At 52.8% G+C, this 26,673-nt stretch overlaps 2 long non-coding RNA genes across 3 annotated transcripts; one reads left to right on the forward strand and one right to left on the reverse strand.

Annotated features, from left to right (window-relative positions):
- Positions 1 to 1,960: 1,960 nt before the first annotated feature.
- On the reverse strand, positions 1,961 to 24,235 carry LOC130159956 (uncharacterized). Its single transcript, XR_008825896.1, has 3 exons — positions 23,966 to 24,235; positions 3,727 to 4,007; positions 1,961 to 3,641 (listed from the first exon to the last, which is right to left on the reverse strand). It is a non-coding gene; the product is annotated as an uncharacterized LOC130159956 (long non-coding RNA).
- LOC130159953 (uncharacterized) lies at positions 8,941 to 25,008 on the forward strand. Of its 2 annotated transcripts, none has more exons than XR_008825893.1 (2): positions 8,941 to 23,723; positions 24,251 to 25,008. It is a non-coding gene; the product is annotated as an uncharacterized LOC130159953 (long non-coding RNA). The 2 variants fall into 2 exon arrangements; XR_008825892.1 differs by having other exon boundaries at positions 24,783 to 25,008.
- Positions 25,009 to 26,673: the final 1,665 nt, after the last annotated feature.

Raw genomic sequence — 26,673 nt, forward strand, 5'->3', positions numbered from 1 at the left:
AAAACAACCTCATGCCCAGGTGCCATGGTTGGCTGAGCTCCTGCTGCTGAGCTGCTCTTGGCGGGGGGGGAAATCCAGCCTTGGGTTAGGGACAGATCAAAATCCAGCCGGAGCAGCTGCGGTTCACCTGTTTAAGGGGTGAGGATTCTGGCAGGGATGAAGCTGGGAGAGCACTTCAGGACCAGGACGGTTTTTGTATCTGGGTGAAGAACCTAGCCATTCACTCCCTACAAAAAATAAAAAGAGCAGAAAAGCGTTTCTCCCCCCAGCAAAATCAGGGCATTTGGTCACCACCTGATTTTTTGCAATGCCGGATCCCCCACCCTGCTGAGAGCCACCACGGAGCTAGGAGCAACCATGCTGCTCATTAACAGCATTAGCAGAAGCCCATCAAAATAATTCTAGGATTTAAATATTTTATCATTAATTTGGGGCTAATGAACCTTGTGAAAACTGTTGAGTTCTGTTTTCTTTAAGGTTTTGACTTCTGGAGACACGCAGTTTGTGTAAGAACCTATTTATAGAGTTCCTTGTAACAGAAAATTCAAAACCAGAAGGGAAATCCCTTTTCCTCTTCCCTCTGCACCCCAGGGCAGCGGGGCTGAGCCCTGCCAGCACAGGCATTTGGGGTGGTTTGGATTAATCCTAAATTAGGGGGGGTCAGGGAAGGAGGGAAGGTGACAACATGGCAAGGGCAGGGTACGGCGTGGGGCACGGGGGAGGACACAAACCATTCAAGGGGGACTTTTGCAGCATTTCCACTCCATTTCCGGGGCTGGCATGAAGGATGCTCTGGCATCAGGATGACCCAGCAGGCAGCTCCTTGGGGGGGGGGGGGGGGGGGGGGGAAAGGAGCCAAGACCATGGAAGAGATGCTGCCAGGTCCTGGCAGCCCCATGGCTGGGTGTGGTGGGAGGAGGAGAAGGTGTTAACCATCAGCTGTGGTCAGTTGGGTTAAAATCATGGGATTTGTGGGGTTTATAAGGTCTGGCTGCTGCATTAGCCCCACCTGCCTGGTTCCTCTACCCCTGGGGCTTGTTTCCCATTGGGGAGAGGAATGTGCCTGCTGCTGGTTGAGGGAGAGGAGGCTGCTTAGCTCCCGTTCCTGAAGCTGACCTGAATATGGTGAGTTGGAAGGACTGGGGTACGCATACACGCCATCCTGGGGGATGTGCAGCTGGGGCTGTAATGCTGGTAGGACGGGCTAGCTGCCAAGTACGCTCTCTGGGTGCTTGGGCTGAAAGTGTTCTTCTCCCACAGCGTCCCAGGTGTTGGCAGGGACCCACCTTTCTCAGCCACTCTTCACCAAGGCAAGGTGCCTGCCCCTCCTTGCCACTGCAGCCAGTGATGGCATTGCTGCCAGAAGGGCTGCCCCGCCGAGATGCGCTGTGGGATCCTGGCCAGTGCGTTAGCTGGGTGCCCCAGACATCCGTACTTAGGAGCTCAGCCAGCCTGCTAACCCCCCTCCTGGGCAGGGGCTGCCCTTCCCTTGTACCAGCAAGGATCGGCGTGACGGTGAGTACTGCCTCGGCAGCTTTCTGAGCCCTAGTTGTGATTTATTGGAGACAAGGCGAGGGGTTAGTGGAGCCTGGAAGTCCCCATCTTCTGTGGCTGGTATCAAGGGTTACAAACACACTTATAGCAAGGACCATCCAAGGTAGAGGGAAGCCCAAGCTGCAGCCCTTGAGCTGGCTGAGGGTGAGGAAGCAGGTTAGGGCTTGGTGGTAGGATCTGTGCTGACAGCCAGAACGGATGGTCTCCGCTGCCTGGCCAACCCGATCTGCCCTACATTCTCATCGTGCCCTGGCCGTGGCTTCCCTTTCACGCTCAGGGTTTTGGTCAAATGGAGAATCTGGCCAGTGACACACAGTCAGGAATGCTGGCCACCCCTCTAGAGGTCCCAATTCACCAGCCAAGCTGGCTCCAAGGCAGTAAAAAGACGCTGTTTTAAAAAAATCAAACCAAGTTTATTTTCACAAGAGAATCTCTCCAGTAATTCACGGCTCCCAGCTCGCACAGTTTCACTGCTTGTGACTCTCTCGGTGGGAAGGGCGGGGGGGGGGGGGATGAACTGGTTTCACTTGGGGGACACAGGATGAGTTCTTTACTAGGGGATACCTCTTACAGACGAAGTGGATATACCGCTCTGTTCCCATGCTTGTGGTGCTATTTTGGTACCTTCCAAGCAATTTGCGGGTAGGAGCCCTGCCCCTTAGCAAGCAGCTTGAGGATAATAACGCATCTAAGAGGACTAAGCTGTAGTTTCGCACAGCAAGTTGCCAGGACGGCTGAAGAGCCAGATTTATGGAGAGAGGACTGCATTCCTTCGCCGCTAGACACTGCGGCATCCCCACCCACCAGCTGTTGCCCAGCCTGAGGAAGTCATGTCCCAGCCCTGCTGCATCTGCGCCCCAGCCCAAGAAGCGGAGAAGCCTTAAGCTGCTTCATTCTGGGGAGTCCCATGGCCCAAGCAATCAGGTCTGGGTCTCGCTCTGTGTTTGGTCAGGGTGAAATTTCAGGCCTCCAATTTCTTTTTGCAGCTCGCTTCCTCCCGGTTCATCTGAGAAGGTGTCCTCTGCTTGCCCTCACGCCCCAATGTCTCAGATCTCACGCTTCTCCCTAACAGTGGGATGGCAGTGATAACGGCCTGAGATGTCCTCCAGCCCTGATCGTGTCACAGCTCCGCTTATGGTCCTGATCCTACTTACTTTTGAATATGGCAGAGGAATAGTCCCATCTGCTCCTAAGAGAAGAAATAACAACTCCCTGACCCTTGTCAAGCACCAGAGCTCTGCAGCGTTCTGTCTTCTCGTATGCCTGTTGTCAGATGACAGTGCTACCTGCCTGGGAGAACCCAGAAAGATTAGGACTTGCTCCCTTTGGATCACATCTCTTCCCCACCTGTCTCCCCTCTAGGACAGGGTGTTAGTCTGAAACATTGGCTTATTCTGTGCAAAAACACAGGAGCCCTAATGTCCTCGCCAGGATTTGCATATAAGTGAGTTAGGCTGATACGGATTATCAAGTCAGAAAGAACCACCCTCTACCATGGGAGAGCTGGGAAGTTGTCCAAAACAGAATGTGTTTCCTGAGTAGGGGCCAAACAGCCAAATCTGATCAGCTCCCAAGGCTTTGAGTCCACGGGCTAAGCTTGCTCTTGGAGCCAGTTCTTAACCCAGACTTCAGAACTGGGCACAACAAACTTAAAATCGCAAGCTCAGATCAATCTGCTTTGTACCAAAGTATCTACTCCCCTCCAGGCTTGAGGGAAGACCAGAAAAGAACAGCATGCTTAAAACCTCTACAACATGAGCCCATCTCCTGAAAGAAGAAAAGGAGAGAGGAAAAAAAAAAAAAAAAAAAGACTAGAACGGAACACTAGGAGCTGATGCACCAACTCATTTCATTGTTTTTCTTGCACCCATTAAAGAGAGGTTCAGTTTTCTGTAAGGAGGTGGCTCCACACTCATACGGCTGAGGCACAGAGCGGTCCCTGGAAGAATGCAATCCTTGATGCTGTAAGAGAAGACCACTGCGCTGTTCAACAACACCATGCTGTGTTTTAGGATCCTCAACAGAAAGAACTGATGATGCCTCAGGAGCTCCGTGGCTGAGCCAGTCCTCCAAGTGGTTTTGCTGCTCTTTAAGGAAGGCAATAGACTGTATAGTTATCACCTGAAATGGGATAAAATCCCTCCCACCAAACTATACAACCTACTACCTCACCTCCACAGAGCAGTACGGAGGCCTTGGTGACTCGCGGCTGCACCGCTGGCTTTGCATTACTTGCACCACCTGCCTCCGTGCTTGGTGTAGAAGTAGATGATGAGAACCGAAGACCTGACTGTCTCCTTAGGAAAGACAGTAGATTGTATAGTTAGCTCAAAGGGAGGACCGCACTCCACAACTATTCAATCTACTACCTCAGCCTCAAGGACAGCTTGGCACCATGGCAGTCCAAAGGCAATGAGATGATCCGTATCCAGGCATCGGCTACTCTGCAGCCCCTGTGAAGAGAAATGCATGAAAATTCATCGGACTTCATGATGTTAGGGAAAAGGAGTCTCGTACTCAACCTTGTCCTGGAGCCCTCTCTCCTTTTTTAAACCTCCTTCAGTCCACTTGGACTATACTTTACCCTTGGCAATCACACTGGCCGCAGACTTTATGTACCCAAGGGCTTACGGAAGCAGCAGCCCTCCCCTTTGAACCCAGGGCCATACGTGCAGGTAGCATGGCCCTGTGAGACTGCAGTAACACCAAGTAACACACAGCAGCTGGGCTGACCTCACCTCTTGAACACACAGCCTATCTAGAACAAACCTGCCAGACCAGATAAGAGAATCCATCAATTTAGCTGCTATGTACTCCAGGGAATTGAGCAGATTAGAAATAACTGAGTACAAGGAAGCTTTTAGGCTGCAAATGGAATGGTATCGAGTACATCAAGGCAGATCTTATTTCCTAAACAAATGAGTGCAACATGCAGGCTCGGTGTCCCTTTAATGCTGTAGCGCAGCCAGGCAATATTACCATGGATCTGAGACGGACTGGCTTCCCCCCAAGCCTTTGGCTCACCTTCTGAGACTTTCTCCTTCTCTGTACACCCAAATACAGATGCAAGGTATTAAGCTGGTAGTTTAAAAGAAACGTGTGAGGTTCTTTTTGCAATGAGAAAGAATTCCCCTTGATGATTAAAGCCAGCCGTAAGTACCAGGGAGCCACCAGCAGCCCATGGAGGGCTTCCCATGAGAGCTCAGCGGGAGGTGTCCCCAGCCCCCCCAAAGGCTGCCCAGTGCGGCGGTGGGAGAGGCTGGGGCTAAGGCAAGTGTCCCCAAAGGGACGATGGCTGCCTGATGCTTTGTTCTTCCCCAGCTAACGGGCAACAGCCTAAATAAGCGAGATTCCCAAAGGCTTGGCGAACTGTGGCTGCCGGGGTCCTTGAGGTGAGAGTTTAGGGTGTATATCTTCGCAGCAAGGTTTGGAAAGTGTCCCTTTTCCTTTGCAGAGCTGTCCACAAGTCCTTCTCACTGGTGTTCAACACCGTCCAGGTAATTCTCTTAATTTCCTCTGACAAACTCAGCCTCCACAAAGGATGCCCTACTGTGCCAGGCCATCTGGCCCAGGCCTGTCCCGGTGTGAAGGGCTATAAAAGTCAAAAAATCCATGTTGCAGGACTGATTCCTATAGCATCGAAGGACCCAGCCCATCCACGGTGCCAAGTACCGTGCATCCCAAACAGCCTTCCAATGGGAAATATTATTCTCCCTGTTTTATTGGCACAGAAAGGGATGCGCAGAGGTTGCACATTCCTCCTCCTCACACGCAACACCAGCCAGAGCTTCACCAAGGTTACAGTCGGGCTCAAAGGTCCATCCAGTCTGTCACAGGCCACTCTGCCTCCTTGGGGACAGAAGTATGAGTTTAGTCTAAAGCGTTTCAGCTTCCCAAGAATTAAACTAGTGCCACAGGCACCAACCAGAAGGGATTGTGGTGGCAAGAAAGCCAGCGGTCGCTGCAGTGGTAAAGGGCTGGGGAGGTGGGGTGGCCTGGATGGTGGCATCAGGTGATGCATGTAGCAGAGAAAGCTCATCATCTCCTAAAAGACTCTTGGCAACTGACTTGGAGGAGCAGTTATTCCTGATTCCCAAGCTGGTGATTGATATTCCTTTAAACATATAAGCAAGATGTATGGGCCAGGCATTTAAAAGGTCACTTTTGATACCATTGCAGAGAATAGGCGTTTGGACCAATCTCAAACTGTGGGTGGGAAATTACATTAAATATTTCCTAGTTCACATAAATCTAATTATACATGGGGGGGGTGGTGGAGGTGGAATTCCTCCTGACTTCTATAAGTAACCCTGAAAACAGGAGATTTAATTGTAATAATTGTCTTAATGAGCATACGTTTTGGGAATACCCAGACGCTGACTCTGCAATCCCGATCTTGCCAGGGTCTGTGAAGAAACGAGTCAAACGGGAGAATTTAGAAACACTGCACCTGGTAAGGATCACCATGACCATCCTACCCTTGGTGTCACTGTCACACTTGTTTGTGCTAGGTGCTATACAAATTGCAACGACAGCAAGCCCCTCTCCTGGATGGCTTTGTGGTCTAAACCATCAAGACAGAGGATGGGGAAAGAAGGAGAAGCAGAGAGGTGACCAAATTTGCCAAAGATGACGCAGCAAACCCATGGTGACACTGGTACCAGCCTTGGGAAGTCCTGCTCCAGACCCTGGTCGCACTGCCAGGGCAATGGTTTGTCTGGACCAACCTAACCAGGTTAGCACAGGTCACTACCCACCTCTCCCGACTGTCTTTGACAGGGAAAAAGTGATGTTCCATTTTAATATCTGCAGGAGAACCACAGACCCTGGGAGAGAGATCACACACATACTGGGTAACAGTGCAATGGTAGAACCCCACTGAGGTTTTGTGAGGCGTTACGAATTAGTCATATATCCACGCAGCCATAAGATTTGTGCAAACTGTGTCTACCAAGATTCTCAGCAAAAATAATCCCATGGCAATCGCCAAAGTGAGCTGCGTTCCAGCTCTGCCCTGCTTTCCAGACACGGAGCCTTCCCTTCTAGCGTATTGCTGCCGGAACATTGGATTGCAAGGGCCGGAATGGGATGTAGATATGCAAAATTCCAGATCAAATCGCCAACAGGGTCTGTAGGAGCCAGAAGCCTGTACCCCAAAGCCTCTCACTGCCTTCTACGTTATTTAAGCTCAGATTTTGAAGATGTTTGGATAGTTGACTGCTAGGAACCGGACCTCTGAAAAACACCATTTTCTGTGCAGACCTTAAGGTAGTGGCATGGCAATCTTCCCTTTCCGGATTCATACGAATCCTTCAAAATTACCCAGATTTTATTTTAGTGAAAATAAAATTTTCACTAAAAAATAAAATTTTCATGAAAAAAAAAAAGGCCTTTGTGAGAGCCTGCAGGAAGGTGCCCATGCTCAGAGCGTGCCACCGCTCAGTCCAGCTGCCTAGAAGTGCTTGGAGGCTTGGAGAAAACTGGCAGGGGAAGGATTAATACGTTTTTTTCACAGCCAGATCCTCTAGGCTGGCAAAAAACTGGCATTTCCCATCCAGCTTTCAGATTAATTTTTGGGAGGGAGGTGAAGCACAACTGATCCTCAGCGAGCGGGGCTTGCGGCCTGGCCCAGCAGCCCCCCAGCAGACAACCCCAGCTGATGCCTCCCAAAATTTCAAAGCATCTGCAGACCGAAGATGCCCAAGCACGGCCAAGTCTCTGCCTTTAAAGCCGGGAGGCACTGAGCCTGGAGAGTAGCTGGAAAGGCTCCGAAGCTTTGAGGAGCTGATCTGGTTTATTAAGGAGCACTGAATGCAATGGAGGAGGGGGGAGGAGGAAACCGTAAAACAACAAAGTCACTCCTTGAAAAGCAGACACTGCTTTCAGCCTTTGTATAGCCCCAGTCCCGTGTGTCGGTGCCAAAACGTGCTGGGGACAGGCAGGGCTTCTCAGTGGGAAACCAGGGCCCCAAGTCTCCGAGAGGCTTTTCAGGCTCCTGGAGCATGGGCTGTGCTGGGGCAGAACCGGCCCCAGCCGATGCCAAGCTGCCTGCAGCCCGCCGGCTGCACTGGCACAAAATGGCTGACGGGCAGCCATTTTGTTTCCTTAGCTTTGCCAGTAGGGAAGCCGGTCATGCCTTCATCTCCTCGCCTCGCCGCCTTGCTGGAGTGGGAAAACAAAAAGCAAACATGCAAAAGGGGGAAAAAAAAAAAAAAACAAAAACCAAAACCAACTGAAAAAGCTCTACCAAACCCAAACAAAAAGAAGCGAGGAAGGTCTGCAATTGCTCCCCGATGTTGCCGCCATGTAGGGTGCCATTTAGAGCCGTGCAACTACTGGCCGGCAGCAAGGAGCCCGCTCGCAGAAAAAGCAGCAGACGGAGCAAAAAAACATCTTGAACGCACCCTGCGCTACTGGAAAGCAAAAAAAAAAAAATAAAAATAAAAAAACATTTGCCAAACCAGCCACGAGGACAAGTTGCTTTTAACTTCTCACAGGCCAGGCGAACCTCTCGGAAAAGCAAGGCCGGCCGTCTTCCCAGTCACCCCGTCCCAGAGCCGATATTAAAAGATCACGCTTTGAAAGCGTTAATCAAAGGTGCTGAGAAGAGGGAAACGGAAGTGGAAGTAAAAATACTTAAAGTTCATTCCTGCAACAGCCCCCGTCTCCCAGCAATGCTTTTCCTCCATGCTCTTTTAATGACGTAGGTCGTATTTTATACCAGTATTATCGTAGCATTTATTATTAAACAATTAGCAGGTATCTTAATAAATAGCTACTCCTCTGTTAGGGGTTGTCTCAAGTCCTATCAGATGTTTATAAACACCTAGATCACTATTAATGAATCTCATACTGTTATCTGTAATACAGGCATTTGTAACCTGCTTGTTACACTACTTATCTTTTATTAACCCTTGATAAATCCATTATTAAAGGTGGCCACAAAGGTAACGGTTTTTCTAAACGTTCCTGTATTGTCTTTGTAAATTAGCATATAATTTCCACTCTCCTGAAGGAAAAAAAACCCACCCAGAATTTTCGTCATAAAAGTAAAACAGGCGGTATTGATATTTCATAGAATAATTCCTCTGAAACACTAAAAATCAAGAGATATAAGAGAAAAAATACCTTTCTGGTTTATTTTTACCTGCTTCATACTCGATTCTAAAGGTTCACTTAAATACCTAAAGCAAGCAGATCCTTTCCTGTGATATAAAACGCTTCCATTAATACTGTTTTATTTCTCGATGTTCAGTTCCAAAGCTGCTCGCGCAAGGTGTGCAGGTAACGTCCAGCCCGAACGTAGATTTTGTCCAAAATATTTAATTTGCAATGCGAACCCCCAGCCCAGCACCCACCCCTACAGCCCCGGCCCCAGGACCACCGTCACCTGTGTAATTCTCTACATTGTCCATTTGTAAGCAAGGCAAGCAGATATGGAGGCAAATACCTTTCTGTGCAAGAAAAGCGATTTCACCTCTTTCTGCTCTCCTTCCCAGCTCCTCTCTGAAAGTGTCTGCTTCTCTCCAGGTGTCTGGGCAGCCCCTCAAGGAAAGGTAGGACGATCGCTCCAACACCGATGCCTTATCAGAGCCCAATCCCCCCCATGCCACAGGGACAGAGATCTGCTCCTCCAAGCATCCGTGAACGAAGAGACGTGACTACTAACTCCAAGACATCCAGGCTACTGAAGGAAATGCAGAATCACTTTTTTTTTAAAAAAAAAATAATAATAATAAAAAAAAAATATCGCCTTTATTTGGCGCATGGTTCTGGTATTTTTGCCATGCTTCTGCACAAAATTGTATGGTAACATCACCAAGTTCCCTTAAACTTTCAAGGCATGTTACTGTTGATGGCGTCTCTGTTGTGTATCACACCTTAACGTGTGCAGGATACACACGCTGGTGCAGTAAACAGCTTGTTATCACAGCACAGCTCCGTCCTCATAAGAAAAGCAAGGGCTTAAAAAGCCAAGAACAGCTATTCCTTTTAATATTTAAATTAAGATTTTTGTATTCCTGAGATGAAAACTCTCAAGGAAAGAAGGCAATAAACGAAAGAAAAATCCCTAAAAAAAAATAAAATCCTCCGTATCACGTCAGCTAAATCCGAGTGCTGCCAGATCAGTGGTAAGGTCAGATATCATATTCACCAAAAACAAGAGGACACACAACAGGTTAAAATGCTACCGTCCGGCAATGACCAGCTCTAATCATACCAAGCCGATGTGTAAAACCATCCGCCCGTCCAAAAACAAATTAGACAACAGTGCTCTCTGGTACTTTATAAATACAGAAGAAAGGAGGGCTGTTTTATTGAATATAGCGAACAAACCTTTCCGTCCGGCTATACCGTGCAGCCCTGCGACTCTGCGTGCACCGAGTAGCCTTATGCTGCTAATACAAAAGCTCAGTTTGGCAATTCCAGGCATTTTCAGTGTTCAACATACGCCAAAACTACCCACTCTCTGCCTCTGACTTTGGTCTCGTTCCAAAAGGTCCTTTTTTTTTTTTTTTTTTTTCTCTTTTCTCTCTCTCTCTCTCGCTACTGCCGGTGCCACGTAGAGACAGGAGAGTTGGGCTCGAACATGGCCGCAGCCTCCAAAAAAGAGCCAAGTCCCAGCGTCCTGGCTTTCCCCTTCCAGACGGAAAACAAAATGGCCATGCAGCAGCCATTTTGTTTGCTGCGGGATGGGAGGGAGAAGGGAAGGGAGGGGAGACGCAGGCCAGGCGGGAGTGCGCAGGGAGGATGGGGGGGGAGAGGGAGGGAGAGGGGAGGGCATCCATTCGGCAGGAACCCAAAAGCTCCGCAGTGATGCCCGGGCGCGCCCTGCCTTCCTCCCGCCGGGGCTGAGCGGCCCTATCCAGCCCCGCAGCAGGACCGAGGTGGAAGGACAGACATGGGGTCGGCTTTTCCAGCCTTCCCAGGGCTAAGCTCGAGTTGTCTGGCCGGACAGGGGTTACGCTGCCTTCCCCGGGCATGGCCACTGCCACGGGCAGGCTCCTGCCCCGCCGCTGCCGGCCCCGCAGGGCTCGGGCGCTGCGAGAGCTCCCACCGGGAGCCAGGCAGGCGAGCGGAAACCAACGCGGTAACGTCAAACTCCTGAACTTCCCTGTGCAGGAAACGGTGTAAATAACACCCGCGGGGAGGGGGGAGGAACCCGGCGCGGGCCTCGGGACGGCGGCTTGGTGGCAGCATGGCCCCTACCACCCAGAGCCAAATGGCACCTGCAGCCACGAGGCCCCGGGGAGGAGCGAGCCCAGGTTCCCTCGCTCGCTGCCTCAGCATGGCCGAGGCCGGCGCAGGGCTGGTCTGCGACGACACCTCTTGGCTCCACGGGTCTGCCCCTGCCCCTCTGAGCACGGCGGGAGGAGCGGAGGGCCGGGCGGGCAGGGGAGGATGGGGCTGAGCCTCCCCCCAGCCCTGCCTCGCACCTGCGAAGCACCTCGCCAGCTCCACTTCTAGCTGTCGTTCTGCCCTTCCATGGACCAACGACGACGCTGCCCGTCCAGGCAGCGCCTACGGCTCGAGATGCCGGAGCAGCACCTCACCCGACCCACTTCTCCCCAAAGGGAGAGAGTTCCAGGTTAGCAGCCAGCCTCACTGAAGCCAACAAGCCACAGAGATGAATCCCACCCTTCACCACAAAGGTTAAGCCCTTCCAGTGCTGACCAAAACCAGACAAGAGGTTTTTAGAGCAAGGCAAGCACCTCGTGACCTTGTGCGAGAGCACCCGGCACGGCAAGACCCTTAGGAGCACGTGAATCAAACACCCACTGGGATTTCCACTTCTGTAGGTGAGGCAAGCGGTGAAAATCAGGACTATTCCCAGCACTTAGGATGGGTAAGAGTTGCCAGTTACGAGCCCCATCCCCTAAGGATGCAGGGAACTGGAAATGCCAAAACCTAGCACAGTTTTGAAGCTGCTACAGATCTGGTAGGAAAATCCTACAAGGAAGGTTGTTAATTGAACAAGGCACTTTGTGGCATATTCATGTGGGATAAATTTAAGCACTGGAGGCTGGACCTGCTAAACTTTATCTAGTCAGTGGGGAGGGCAATTTCTCTGCAGAGTAGTCTGGAGCAGAAACATAATGCCAACATCTTGAATTATCCTGCAAAGAACCCAAAAATCTTTAGGGTTTTTTTAATAACCACTACTCCTCAGTGTCTGATCCTCACTGCATCCTTCTGCAAAGTAACCTAAGATCTCCAGGTGAAAATTGTTATTGCTTAGTAATTTGCTGTGATTGATTAGCCTTATTAAAGTGGTCCTGAAAAGAAGCATCAGCTGTAACAAACTCTCAAGTACCTGCCCATCCTCACTTCTCATACGGGCTCAGGGAGGAGCCGTCTGACCTCAAAGGTGGGTTTGTGCACTTTGTATTAACCTTGTAGTTTGGGAATTTTGAAGGTATTTGAGAGCTCCAGGTATGGTTTGTTGCAGTAGGGTTTGGGAAGGCAAGGCTCGCTCGGAGCCCCTAGCTTTCACATTGAAAGACTTTTGCATTTTTCCTGCATTACTCTGCCGGGAGACACGTCGAGGCAGCCTGCGGAGCAAAGGGCTATATCGCCCGCAGCCACAGATCAAGAAATGGTCACATGCAGCACATCGGTTTGAAGCTAGGAATGAGAAACAATTTCAGCTGCCCTGGCACCACTGCTCTCTTCTAGAAAAAACCCTGACAAACTGAGGAACTTTATTTTTATCCTTATTCTAAGTTAAAACTTATTATGAAAAAGGCGGGACAAGCTACATCTGCAAGATGAGGTGGTTTGCTTTTCCCAGTAAGAGGGCCCCCCGACCAGCTGGGCAGCACCTTTGTGGTGGGTCCTGAGATAGAGCAGGAGGATTAGGGATGTGCGTGGGGCTGGGATTGCTGGAGGCATTAATAGCCCCCACAAAATTGCATATAGCCTCTCGGCGCTAGTTGGTTATTCAATGTATTTCAGCCAAATGGGGGGTGGGGGTGCATGGGGTGAAAGATGGGAATAAGAAGAATAACGAAGAGGGTTTGTGTGCTTGGGAGGCTTATTAGTGCAGAGCGGACGGTGTCTGACCACATGAGCAAGGGAAGGCGATCGCGAACGCACAGGTTTTGCGGACCTGGGTTACTGACAGAGCTGAGACGGTTTGTGTTAGGAGAAGGAGGTGTGAATGTGATGAAAATGCTGGAGCTTCACAAAGGGTAAGGGTGCTGAGCAGGGGGGATATTTCTGTAGCCTCCAGTCAGGGTTGTTGTGGGCTTAGTAAACTGGTGGTAGATTAAGATGTGGCTGTGAAAGGACTCCCTTCCACAGGACGGGTCACTCGCTGGTGATGCTTTCTGCTTTCACGTGCTGCTGCTGTGGCATCACCGGAGCTTTCATTCAAGGCACACCCTTGATATTGCTCTTCAAGCTTCCAGTGTTGTGAAGAGCTTACTGCCTGGGCAACAACCAGTTGAAAACCAAGAGCAAAGGATTGTTAAGGCACGTGGGCCCCTACTTCAGCCCCAGGAAACCCTTCCTCAGGGGTGAATCATGGAATGAGGGAGTTGGTTCTCATTCTTCCACACACATATACTTGCTGCCAAGGGTTGTCATTTGATAGTAGGTAGAGCAAAGCATGCTGTCTGACTTCAGATCAGCGCTGGGTGGGGAGAACAAGACTCCCATTTCTGTTTGTGATCAGGACTTGTGAAAAAGGGTCTGTGATGCTGTCATGGGTCTTGCAAGCCAAAGAAACCCATCCTTTAGCTCTGGTTTTTTCCTACCACATTGTACAGCGGTGGAAATCAGCTGCTTATCGTCATGTGTTTGAGTTGGTGGACTTCCTCAACATCAAAGCTTCCCCTCTGGCTGTTTGCTGGAGCCTCTTCAGGTCTTATCCTTCTGGTCTGCTCCTATCCCAGCAAGTCCGTACAAACGCAGCCCTGCTGCCAACCCTCACATGCTCTCTCCTCCTTGTGCTGGCTGTTTTGCTTCTGGTTCATGAAATTTAGAGTGGATAAAAATGTGAGTTAAGAAGCAAAGGGGGGTTATTCATTTGCTGGTAAGAAGAACTTTCCTTGTGAATGAGGATAAATGGTATTAGCTTTTTTTCCCTTAGCTGGTGCAAGCTGTGGGTGAACCAAACTGCCTTCTCTGGGTATTTGGATGGATTGTTTTCTTCTCCAGGTTTGTCCAGCTGTACCTTTCCTCACTGGGCCTGAGGACTCTCTTGGGAGTCTTTAGGACTCCTCTGCTTCTGTCTCAGGGGAATTATATACATAAGGCAGCAGCAGCAGCGACAAAATAATTTAGGAAGAAAAAACCCAGACTTCACAGCTGTGTTGCTGAGCTTGTGCATCCATTCTTAGTGAGTCACTTTGCCTGTTTCCTCCTTTGGGAGATAGATAGTCCCTACCTGGGATGCTGAGAAGGTTAATTAGTTAATGTATTAATTAAGTGAATGTACTTTGAACAACGGAATTGCCTGAGGCAGTAGATCCCATGAAGGTCTGAGTCCAACGCTGGCTTTGACAAGGTTGGGCTCCCAGCTCTTACCAGCCGAGACACCTTGCCCTCAGCCAGAAAAGAATTGAACTTACATGCATTACTCATTCCGTTGCCACAGCACATCTGAAGCACAAATTGCCGGGGTCCATCCAAGCTCTTTCCTGCCTGCTTCTCCCACCAAGGATGAAGATACGGCTGCCTCTCTTCTCACAAACACAGCTTTGGGGCTCCAGAGCAAGGAAACGGGAAATCCAGGCTAGGGTTTTTGACAGCATTGCTAGTCTTCTTGGTATGTGCCCAGCCATCTGGTTGTGACCCATATCCCACCTCGCTCTGGGGGACTGCACGCACCCGAGGCAGTTTCTCTTCTCTCCTCAAGAAGATGGGTGGTGGTAGAGAACACTCTGCCTGCTGAAGTGAGAGGCAGCTTCGCTTTCCACCCCGCTGGGACCCATCCCAAACTGGATTTGGAGCTGCAGCTGCAATGAATCCTGCAAGTCAAACCCTTTTAGACTTTGGCCAGTCCTGAGCTCATCCAAAGGCTGTTTCATGCAGCTTCAAGCACCTTATGTGTCTGTGGAGGCAACTGAACAGTAAAGTCAAACCCTGTAGCAGAGGCTATGACCTAGTTCTGAAAGGATCCAACAAAGACGTAACTGCCAGAGCTGATGGGGGTTGTTTGCCTTGCTCGGGCGTGAATGCAGCAACCCATCCAGACCCTGTGCTTCATCAGGGTGCCAAAAGTTGCCCCTTAAGAATGTGAGACTGTTCCCTCGTCATCCTGTGTGGGCTAGATGGAAGACAAATTGTGACAATTTTGACCGCTCAGAAAACTGAGATGGAGTTTGATTTCCAAATGTGAAACAAAATTCTCCTCCCGCATCAGTTCTGCAAGCTCTGAAACTCTCCGGGTTCAGCTGGGTTCCTCCCCAGCTGGAAAGGAAAGCGCAAGGCAACGTCACAGCTATTTCTTCTGTCTCACATGTATACAATGCAAAGACCTAATCTTTAGAAGCTGAAAATCATAATTAGGCAGGCAAGAACCTACAGTCTGAAAAATGCATCCCTCTTTCTAGCCTAGCCTGAGGTGTGTATTGTATTAGGCTCTTAAAGGGCTGATTTTCAGAGTTGCATTTTCAGAAATGAACTGCTGCCGAAAGCAGACCCCCTGAAATAAGCAAGATTAGCAAATGTTCCCATCTCCAGCAGTTCTGACGATGCCACCAGCAGACAGATTTTCATCACCCTTTCGGCTGAGCCCTTCTGGAACTGTGGACATATTTTTCCACAGGCTGAGCTCTTTACAAAACACCCCTTTTTCCAACACAGAAACTATACAGATTCCTAATTGCAGCCAAGTTTGACCACAGATACCATCACACAGATCCATCTCTTTTCCCTCTTTGTTGATGCAAAAATGCCTTGGAGAAATAATAGCAATATGTCTTTGCTAACTGATGGTGTTGTGTTGGCTTTGACCCATCAGTTGATTGGCCATCCTCAACTGTCATTTCCTAAACCCAATGTTTTTCTGCTTGTTTATCTTCCCTGGCCTTGTTTGCACACAGCCACCACCCAAAAACCTCGCTCTGTCCAGGGAGTAGGATTTATCACTTCTGTTTCAGTAGCAGCAGAACACAGAACAATGTAGGGCCTATGCAAACAAGTACTGCTGTTTTCTTTTGCTTTTCACTTATTCCTCAGCGGTAAATCAGTGCATTCCAAACCAAACAAAAATCGGAAGATTTAGGACCCGAAGAGCAGTCCAGAGCAGTATAATAGGGGTTGAAGACAGGTTGCATTTAGAAGTTAAGCAACAAGTAGCCCTTGACAGGAAATGAAATATTTAATCTGTGATGCGTACCTCAAATTGTTTCTGGCCACTAATGATGTTTTGGCACTCTGCAAATGGCAGGAGCTCAGGTGCCTGGGTCACTTAACGCTACACACAGGAGAGATCTGGGCTGAGCACATAAACTGCTCCAGGCAGGGACCATCTTTATCTACTAAGGACAGCACTTAGTAGAATGGATCCCTCAAGACATTCCCACAACCAAATGTGACACCAGTAAGAGCTAATATAAGCGCAGTCTGACACAGTTGGAACATACAGGACACCAGGACTGGGAATTACAACCCTTCGATTTTGTCCTGACTCTGTCACCAAGCTTTGACCTTTCAGAAGACCCTAAAGGACCGTGCAAGCTTGAGCTGCGGCATTATGAAAAAGAATTGATCCACACACCAGCTCCTCCTTTGACTTCGTTTCAGCCCAAGCCAGGCACATCGGCCTGGCATTTGCAAGCCAGTGCAGGGCTGCCATGTGTTTTTTGCACAGATGGACAAGACTGCCGAGGAAAAGATAGTGGAACAAATCCTGAGGATCCTGCACGAGCACCTACCAACTCCAACCAGTGTTCTTACAGAGCCGGACTGAAAGCCCAGTCCCTTCCGTGGCCACGTGGGGACTGTATAGCCTGTACTCAAGGTCCCACATGATGAACAAGACTTGACAAGCCTGGCAGCAAAACATAATCCACCTTTACCTGCTTGCAGTAAAGTTGAGCTCGGATGAGCAGGCAGCGCCTGGAAAGCTGAGCTTATCGGTGCGTTACAAAGATCCCTTTGAACTTCTGTTCAAAGCCCTTTGGAGAAGACACCTGCCTGCCTTCCAAAGAGGCTTTTCCTGGGGTTGATGCTGCTGTTTGCAGCAATCCTGGCCGGTTTGTTGGCTGCAGCTCTCCCGGGGCTCCCTCCAGCCTGACCTACGCTGCTGAGCCCAGCGGGGAGAGGGAGCAGACGCCGTCACGGCATCCACAGCTCGGAGCAAGCCTTGTTCTCAGCCTGCCTGAAGTGGCCGTGGCAGACGTGGATAAAAACAGTACCCGGGAGGCATCTGCCTGCAACGGGGCATGCACTGTTGATGCGCAAGGATGAACAGATGGGTTGATTACACAGGGAGAAATGGACACTAATCGTATCCAGATCCACCAGCTGCAGGATTTCCTCCTGAGTGCTAAAGTACAGGAAGCCCTTACCTGCTTCGTTATCCTGTCTCTGTTCATTAGCCCTTCCCCCGCCCTGGGAACCACATCTCAGCTAATCCCCTGGGCAGGGGAGGGCCCAGGCTGCAAAGCTGAGATCCAGATGGGAACTCCACAGTGCTCAGGCACGGCTGGATCCAGCCCCAGGTCAGGCCCTATCCTGGCTGTCAGCTCCAGCCCAGCCAGGCTCCGCCGGCTCAAGTTTCCCTACTCTGGGAGCTTGTGGCCGGACTCTCTTTTGCCGCCACCTCTCTGAACAGCTGGGAAGATTTTGGGACTAAGGAGAGAGAGTTGTGCAACAAAGACAAGCGCTGGGGCTCGGCACATCGTGCACCTCCACGTCTCTGCTGGGATGCAGCCGCTTCTGGGGTGGAGCCCCGTGTGTGTCGAACAGCCGGGGAGCAAAGGAGCTTTTGCAGATTTAAAACAGCAGAGGCGATCCCCCAGCAGGCTGTAGGATGACTGGCTGGGCTGAACTGGGAGGTGACGTTGGGGACCTTATCTGTATTCTTATTTCTGGGAGACTGAAACATGAGGTTTCATCACCTGCTTGGCTTTTGTGCAGTGCCAGCTTGGAGAAAGGAGCGAGACCCTCCTAGACCCCTTTATCCTCTGTGTACCCAGCTCTCTTTGGCCGCAGCGATGTGCTCCCAAGGCAGCGCAGCTGGAGGGATGATCCCCGGCGTCCTCCCTGTGGGGCTGCTCAGCTCTTAGCCCAATCCTTCTCCCACACTGTGTAGAAATTCAAGCTGTCGAGGACGCTGGTATCGGCACCCACCCTGACTGTTGGTGGAGTCTCCACGTGAGGACCACAGCCTGCTTGACAGATGTTATAACCCAAACTGTTGCTCTGAGTTGGGCTTTTTGGGACCCTCTCCTCGCACACCCAGGGTGCCTCCACTCCTGGCTCTCGGGCTTCTGTTGTCAAACTCGGTGCAAGTAAATTAGCTGGCTCCCATTCTGCTGCCGGCTCCTAAGCCATCCTGGCTCCACACGCTGGGATGCCACGTGCCGCCCCGGTGACCTCCGTTCCCCTCGGCAGAGCCGGTGCCCAGTGCCGAGCAAGCCAAGACTGCAGGAGAGGAGAACCACTCCCTGAATTCTTGGTGTTACTCCCAGAACCTCCCTGCCCAGCCGAAGCTGCTTCAGGTCCCTACGCCTGGCACTAAAATATCAGCACGGGCCATCCCACAAATTCAATCCAGACCCTGGAGGTCCTGACTGAACTGTTGACCAAGTCAAAGGTGGCTGTGGCTGCCCCACGGAGCCCTCGGGCTGGGAGGAGGAGGAGGCAGCACAGCGCTTGCCATGGACTTGCATGTGAGGAGAAACCTCCTGCCTGGTCCTGCATAGGCCAGGGCTGCTCTGGGATGCACAGCCATCTCCCTTTGGCTGGTCCTCAGTCCCCAAGCCCACCAGGACAGTGAAGCTGATGTGCTGGCAGCAGCCACAGGACAGAACAGCACTGGTGGGAATGAGCCGGAGAGGTGCTTGCAAAGCCACCACCACCCCAGTCTGGCTACGGTCCTCCTGAAACCACTGGCTGTCACACACCGGGCAATATTTGATCATCATCATCATCACGATAATGTAATACATACCTCTTAGACTCCACAGACCTCACTTTATGCAGCATGTACCCTTTTCTGGGCTACTTCTTTTACATTTTCTGTGGCCAGGACTACCTCGTGAGCGACCCTAGTGTGCCAAACCCAGCACACATTAGCCCTGCGTACCTATCTCATGGGCTTTCCAACTGCAAAGCCAGACAGCACAGCTCAGTGCCCATGAGCAACCCTACAATAACAAACCGGCCGCCTCGCTTTGTCCTCCCAGTCCTCACCTTTCGCAGCAGCCAAGTAACATCAAAGATAAACAGTAGCTACGAGCAACTCCACAATAACAAGCCGGTACCACAGAAAAAAAGTGGAGGGAAATTAAGGAATGAAAGAGGTGGTGGAGAAAGGAAGAAGAAAACAAACAAACAAACAAAAAAAACCCAACCAAACATAAAAAACCTTCAGGAAGGAAAACAAATGATATTGAGTTCTTCTGAGGACCACTTCTGGGATGGTGAATCAGACCTGGGTACCTCTGGCCACTGCATGTACCCCATGGTGCATGAAGCTGCTAGCATCGGCTCTCCCTTGGATGTGTTCCTACAAGGATCCTGTTAAATTTGTGCCCCAAAATTGGAACAATTAGTGGAAAGGCTGAGGATGGAGCCCACAAAGGCTAAATTCAATCTCCCTGCCTTTTTATCCCCTCTTTCCCCACTAGAAGTGGCCACTGGAGTGGTGAAGCTAATGACATGGATGGTCCAGCATGGGGGAAGCTGGTCGCCTCGGGTCTGGCCTGTGGAGACACAAAGCCCAGCATTTTCTACAACTGTAAATTAGGCGATTTTCACCAGTGCGAGTTTTGCTGAGTTTTCTATGTTTGTTTGGGTTTTTTTTTTAAAAAAAAAAAAAAAGCAAAAAGGAAATCACAATCCAAACTCTGCCTTGGCCAAACATGGCCCTTTTAAGGAAAGGAAATTTCCCAGAGCCACCCTCAACAAACCTGGAGGCCCGATCCTGCTCTCAGGAATGCCAGTGCAAATCCAGAGTGGCTCTGCTGACTGCTGGGGGGGCTACAGCAGCTGGATGAGGCTCGAGCCATGGAGAAAAGCCCCTGACCCCCCGCCTGGAGATGGAGCAGAGCTCTCACCAGAGCAGCCCGAGAGCAAACTCGGGATTCAAAGGCAATGAACAGCAGAAAGATCCAACTCCCAATTTCAAGAATTTGTCCTTTTTTGCTCAGCCATGTTCTAGAAGCACAAGCCCTATTTTGCTGTGAGCTGTGTGGAATAAAACAGCTGCGTCCCTTGGCTGGATGGCTCTTCTAGGGGTGCCAGATGTTTTGCTTAGGACACGTCAGAAGTGTCTTGCTTGAGTTCAGACTTTCTCTCCTCTCGGGCTGCCCGCTGCAAAGCCCACTGGAGCTTCAGTGTTTTGTTGTTTGTTTTTTTTTTTTATATCCATCCTCTACCAGCTTTTCCCAGGGAAGCAACAGGGACTGGGAGCGAACTGGGAAAGGTCTGGTGTCACCCCAGCCCCTGTCTGTATAAATAAACTGTAAGGAGAAAGCTGGAGTGAGGTGCAAAACACTTGTGCTGCCTTCTCACTGGCACAAAGGGTCTGGCTGTAGAGCCGGGTGTAATCACGCTCCGCTGAAGAGGGCATCCCAACACATTTGGGGGGGTCAGACCCCATGAATGACCGCCTGCCGCCAGCTCCCACAGCATGGGAGTTTTGGCTTCCAAACCAACGGGGGAGAAGGGTATTGTGAACCCCCCGTACGGCTGCGCCGAATGGCATGCCAGCGAGCGGCAAGCTTCAGAGCCAGACCCCGGCATCCCGGCCACCAAACCTGGGTACCCGAGACCACCCAGCTCGCTGCAGGGCCGTGGAGATGCACAACGCTCAGGACAGCATCTCTAAGAGGCAAGGGGCAGGTGAGGCAATTTTGGGGGTGTCCCTGGAGCAGGGCCGAGACAGCCAGCGCGGGCTGGTGGGTCACAGAGGCAAAGTAGCGCTGGGGCATTGGGGTGCATTGTGGCCGGTTCAAAGGCTTTACTGTAGGGTCACGCATTGCTCGCTGGAAGAGGTTTTTTTTTTCCGAGAAGGGAGAAGGAGGGGGAACGCTGGGGTGGGGGGTGGGAAGTGGAGGAAAAATTTGGTGAAGGAGGAGGGGCAGCTCTCATGGCTCCCGAGCGCTTGCGAAGTGCACGGCGGCTGGGAAGAAGGACCCTGCCCTGCAAACAAGCTGCTTTTGTTGTGTCCCAAACGGGCCTAAATTAAGTTTGACAGAAAGAGGGCAGATGCGCCAGGGCCAAACCCCTGGGCTCGGTTATGGCCGGGCAGAGCCCGAGAGCTTCGGCACGGCAGTGCCAAATCTCGGCCGGGTGTGAGGGGAGAGGCGCGAACCTCCACGAGGCAGGAGGTGCCGGGCGGCCGCGAGCAGCCCCATTAATCATCCCGATGCCTTCGCAAGGCAGCTTCCTCCCAGGAACGCCTGGCTCAGTCCGTGTCCAAATCCTAAAGGCCGCCATCGCTCTGAGAAGAGCTGCCGCCGGCGCGTTCCCTCAGCCGGCTTCGCCCACGGGGGCCAGCAGAGCCCCCCACCCTGCTCCTGGGCATCTCCCCAGCCCTGCCGCCCGCCCTGGCACGCCGTGCCAGCGTGGAAAACGAGCCAGCTTCTAAACAGTTAACGCTGACAAAACGCTTGAGTTCCCTCCTTCCCGAATCCTCCTGGTGTAATTCACCCCCCCAAAATGAAATAAAATTATCCTCCTCCTCTGACCTCACCCGGGCATCCTCCCTCCCTCCCATCCTCCCTCTCCCTCCTTCCACCCTTCCCGTGCCCCCACCCTGCACTGGCACGGCCGGCTGGGAGCACGCGTGCCCGCCGCTCTGCTCGGAGCTCCCACCACGTTAGCTGCGGCTGCCATGTTGAATTGCAAATCCGACATGATTCGACATATTTTTTCCTACCTCGGTGGTGCCCGGTGGGGAACTAAAGAAGCACCCGCACGACACGCACCCAGCCCTGGGTGGCTCTCGGGGACGTCCCGGGTGGCCGTGTGAGGGCAGGGAGAGAAATCACCCTCCTAGTTCTCCTCCAAACGCCCTGTACGTAGGGTCCTGCCTATCTGCTATACATCCCTCTCTATAGGAGACCGATTTTAAAGTCGGATGTTTTAGCACCAAGGGCCGGAGGACTCGACAGGAAAGGGTTTCGGGGAGAAGGCAGGTTACAGCAACAACAAAGCGACTGAGCAACTGGAGGAACAAAACATTATTTCAAATCAAAGGCAAAAAAAAAAAAACCAAAAAAAAAACCCAACCGCACGAACAAAAAAAGGAAAAAAAAAAAAAAGAAAAAAAAAAAAAGACACCCAAAATTAAGAGTGAGGTTCGATTTCGTACCAAGGCAGCAAGAGAGACGCACCGTGGAAGAGAGTGGTTTTGTTGTTGAGTGGTGGCTGGATTTAGCTCCGCTTATCCGGACAATCATCGGGGAAGGATCCTTTTCCGAGAAAGGCCAGTTTGAGTGAGACAGCTTTTTTTTTTCCCTTCTCTCGCTCGCTCTCTCCCCTTTCCTTCTCCTCGCAGCTCAACGCCAAGAAATGGGCGGTGCCTAGATGCCAGGCTCCATCCGAACGAGACACCCAAGGCCAACGGAGGCTGGCACAAAGGCGAGCTGGCAGGAATTCCTGCACTCGGAGCCGCGCACCCGCGGGACGAGCTGCCACCTCCCAAAAAATCAACCTCCGACACCGCCCGCTCCGGGAAGTTGTCCCGTTGGGCTTGAAAATGCCCCACCAGGCTCAAGCACGGGGAGGGGGCGGGGGGGAAAAGGACAAGGGGAAGCAAAAAAATATAAAGCCAAAGCCAAGACCTTCATTTGCACCAATGCAGGTTAAACAAAAGGCCTGGGGAGGTGGATTTTTCTTTTTTCCGGCCCCCCAGGCTCCTTCTCCCGCCTGCTCGTCCCCCTCCTCCCTCCTCACACCCTCCATCACCGGCTCCCTCGCCCACTGCCCCAACGTCCAGGCAGAAACGAGCCCTGGGCTCCCTCCTTCCTGGTTTTAGCACGACAGGAGGCGGCGGGTCCTTGAATAGGAACACACACCCAACGCGAGAGGCATCCGATGGGGGGGAAGGAAAAAAAAAGGACAAAAAAAAAAAAATACATATATATACACACAAACAACAACCCACCCGCCATGGAGGAAGGTTGGGAGCAGTCGCCGCCAAGGGTGGCGGATTAGGGGTGGTTTGGGTGCCAGGGGGTATTTTTGGCCTTTTTTTTTTTTTGCTGTCCAAGCACCTGGGTTGTGCCGCTTGTAAAAGGGGAGTCGCAACGGGTTGGGGAAGGGACCAGGGAGAGGAGGGGGGGCGGGGGTGGCCGGGGTTGGTAGCGCTGCTGGGGAGATGCCAAAAAAACAAAACAAAACACGTTTTCATTTTGTCTGCACCAGCCTGGGCGCAGGCGAGCGCGGGAGAGAGGGAGGGAGAGGGAGGCGCACGCCAGAAAGCCGCCGCGCTCAGACGCGGGCCTGCGGCCACGTCCCTCCGCAGCCGCCCCGGCAGCCGCTCCCGCTCCCTCGTCCCCCTCTCCCTGCCCACCCGGCTTCGCCTGCCAAGTCCGAGTTGGCACGGCTCCCCCGGCTGCGCCGAACAAAGCCGTCACCCATCCCCGAGCCAGCGCTGACAGTAAGCAAAGTGACAGGCGCATCTTCCGCATGTTAATCCAAACAGCGAGAAGGCGAACGAGCAGTGGAGGCCCCCCCCTTACCATGCATGCACACCCCCCCGCCGCCACCGCCGGCCCACGCACCCCACCCTTGGCACCCATCGGCCTCGTGCGGGGATGGCGAGGCCCCCGCCGGCGGGAGCACCGAAGCCTCCCTGTCGGCGAGGTTTAAATCGAGCCGAAGCCCCGCTCGGCGGGCAAACGAGGCCACTCGGCATCTGCTGTACCTGTTCCCGCTGCCTTCATCTCGCCTTGGAACCGTGACAAGAGCGCACTCGCCTCTGGTGGGCTCTCAAAGCCGCGGGTCTGTAACCCTTTGCAGGAAGTTGGCACCGATCCCAGGTAGGACTTTACTCCCCGGCTCTCGCTCTCTCCCCCCACCTCCGCCTCCCGCTCCCTCCCCTCCGCTCCCCCACCCATCCTGTCCCTTGGGCCCCTCTCCCGTCCCCCAAAACACCACCCGGCCCCCCACTCCCCCTCCACCGGCTCGCCCGCCTCGTCGGCCATGGAGGCAACACGGGGGGCGGCCGAAGGCTGCTGGGCGCCCGCCGAGCCCCGCGCACCCGCCGCTCTGGCACACATACCCTTTAAGGATGACCTGGGCAAGACAGAGAACAACAACTTCCTGCTCCGGCTCCCTAAAACGCCTGTTTCCACGCAGGGGTTAGGCGGCGCGGCGAGACGGGGGGAGCTGGGAGGAGGTTTGGGGGTTTGTCGTCATTGAACCATGCTTTTTTTTTTTTTTTTTTTGCCTTTTTTTTGGTTGCCTTTTCTTTTTTTTTGCCTTTTTTCTCTTTTTTTTTTTGCCTTTTCCCTTTTTTTCTGGCTTTTTTCCTTTTTTTTTCTTTTTTTTTTTTTTGGAAACATAGATTTTTGCCCGGCAGCCCAAACCCAACGCGAAGGGAAAGGGGGGGAAGAGAAATCAAATGGGAAGAGAATAGCTCCAAGTCGGCAGGACAATGCACGGGAAACGGGGAGATTAGCGTAGCTCTCAAAATCCATCGTGCCCGCCCCGTTTCTGAACCGTTCGCCCCCGCGCCTCGTCTTTTTTAATTCTCCCAGCTCCTGAATTATTCCAGTCCACGAGCGGGAGGGGAGCGCACAGTCCGGAGTCCCTCGGAGCTGCCAAGAGCATTGCAACAGGAAAGAAAGAAAGCGAGAGAGGGAGAGCCAGGCAGAGCCCTCACAATCGAGCAGCGAGAAGAGCAAGGAGAAATTAACATCCAATTAGTGCCGTGTTTAACGAGGGAGACAGAGGCGGCTGTTGTTTTATTGCCCTGTTCTTTTCAGGCGCATCTGACAGGCAGCAGGGAAGGCACCCCTGCTCCAAGTGACGTCATCATATTTTATTTTTTAATTATTTTTTCCCCCCCTTTTTCCCCCCGTCTTTCCTCCTCCAAGTTTCGCAGAGACAATCTCGGCAACTCGGCCAGGGAAATTCAGGACTTTCTCGCATTCGAGCCACCGGTTCCCCCTCCGCCTCCGGCCTCCTTCCCCGCCCCGTCCACCGACACCAACCCCGGAAAAACAAACGCGCCAACCCACCCCAAAGTCTTTGTTCTTCCAAAAAAAAAAAAAAAAAAAGGAGGAGGAAAAAAAAAAAATAATAAACGTTGGGATCACAGAGCTGGAGGGAGCCCGGAGGAGGTTTCTCCGCGTGCGTGTCGGAGTGCGTGCGTGCGGCTGTCCCCTCTCCCGTCCCTCTCCCCAGACGGCTTGCTCACCTTGTAAAACTTTGCGGCATGTGACGCTGCTCCGGCCTCCTCTGGCAGCCTGACAAGAGCCGCGTCGCCCGGCCGCAGAGCGCAGGCGGCTTTTAAGGGAGAAACTCCATTCCTAAAGAGCGGAGAATTAACACGTTTGCAGCAAGGGACGGTGCCTGGGACAACGGCCGCGATGCGGACCCTCGCCGTGCCGGCCCTGCCGTCGGGTCGCAGAAGAGGGAGAGGAGCCGAATCAAAAGCCGGGGAGACTTTTCCCCCCCTTTCCCAGCTCGCCGGGCCTCCTGCTTCTCCCACGGGATGGGGGAGCCCAGCGCCATGCGAGCGGCGAGGGGAGCGTGGGGGCCAGGGCGCCCACCGGGGAAGGCATCGCGGCCAACGCCGGCCAGCCTGTCTGCCACCTCCTTCCCCCAAGGGTCTCCTTGGGGTGGGATAAAACGCCGCCAGCTCCCCCCAGGAGCACTGCCATCCCAGGAGGGGACAGGGTGGCTCAGTTTGGGGGCATTGGAGGGAGTTTCCCCCCAAAATCAGGCCCGTGGCAGGCCAGGGGCAGCGTGGAAAGCGGCTTCCCCAGCTCTTCGCCTCCTCTCACCAGCCACCGGTGACGGACGGAGCCGCCGCTGCCAGCGTGGCAGTGGCAGGTCAGGCCGCCGCGCCGGGCTCTCCCGCCATGCCCTTCGTGGCCTTTTCTCCTTGTTTCCAGCCGGGATTTCCCTTGTCCAAGGGGGAGGAATCCAGTGGGATCCACCTCCCTCCAGCTTCAGGCAAAGGCCACCCCAGGGTCCGGGGCCACCACGCTGAGGATGTGGCCGGGGACGAGGCCACTGTGCCGCTGGCGCCTGGGGCTGGTCCAAGTCCCCACCCTGAGCATTTCCCGGCACCAGCCTGTCCCACCCCCCCGGCGGCAGGATCTCCTCCATGAGGGTTATTATTTTATATCTATATGTTTTTTAAAGAATGATTTGTCTACGTGGAGCTGGGCACTGTGGGAGAACAGCGCAAACAGCCTTATCGAGGGCAGCCGCGCCACCGCGACACTTCCTCGTGCACGGCTGCAAAACGGGGCCCCTCCATCGCTGCCGGGGCTGGCGAGGGCTGGCGGGGGGGGGCTGGCAGCCCCTGGCCTTCCCACCGACCAGACACCAGGGTGACGGGCACCGTGCAGTGGCTGGCAGAGGTTTGCTGGGCTGCTCCCCTGGGTGGGCAGCGGGGAGAAGCGGCACGGCTGGGCGCGGGTTTGGGTTTAGCTGGAAGGTCTGCAGCAGGACGGCTCTGCCGGGGGTAAAAGGGAAGGGTGCGGCGATCGGGCTGAGCTCCTTCGCCGGGCACGAGGGCTTCACCAGCACCTCACTGCTCCCCAGACCCCACCAGACCCAAGCGTCCGCGCCCTGCGGAAAGTCAGGGCAGCCTTGACCTGAGTTTCCCTCTCCTGGCTGCCGTCGGTGCTCCCTTCTCCCCCGGCCACTGGGAGCAGATGAGGCCAAAGTCCCAGCAATCTCTGGTCTCCACTGCAGGCTGATAAACCGTGCGAGCCCAGAGCAGCAGCGATCTCCACCCATCCTGGTTTTGTG

Source organism: Falco biarmicus, chromosome 16 (assembly GCF_023638135.1).
Source record: "Falco biarmicus isolate bFalBia1 chromosome 16, bFalBia1.pri, whole genome shotgun sequence".
NCBI classification, from domain to species: domain Eukaryota; kingdom Metazoa; phylum Chordata; class Aves; order Falconiformes; family Falconidae; genus Falco; species Falco biarmicus.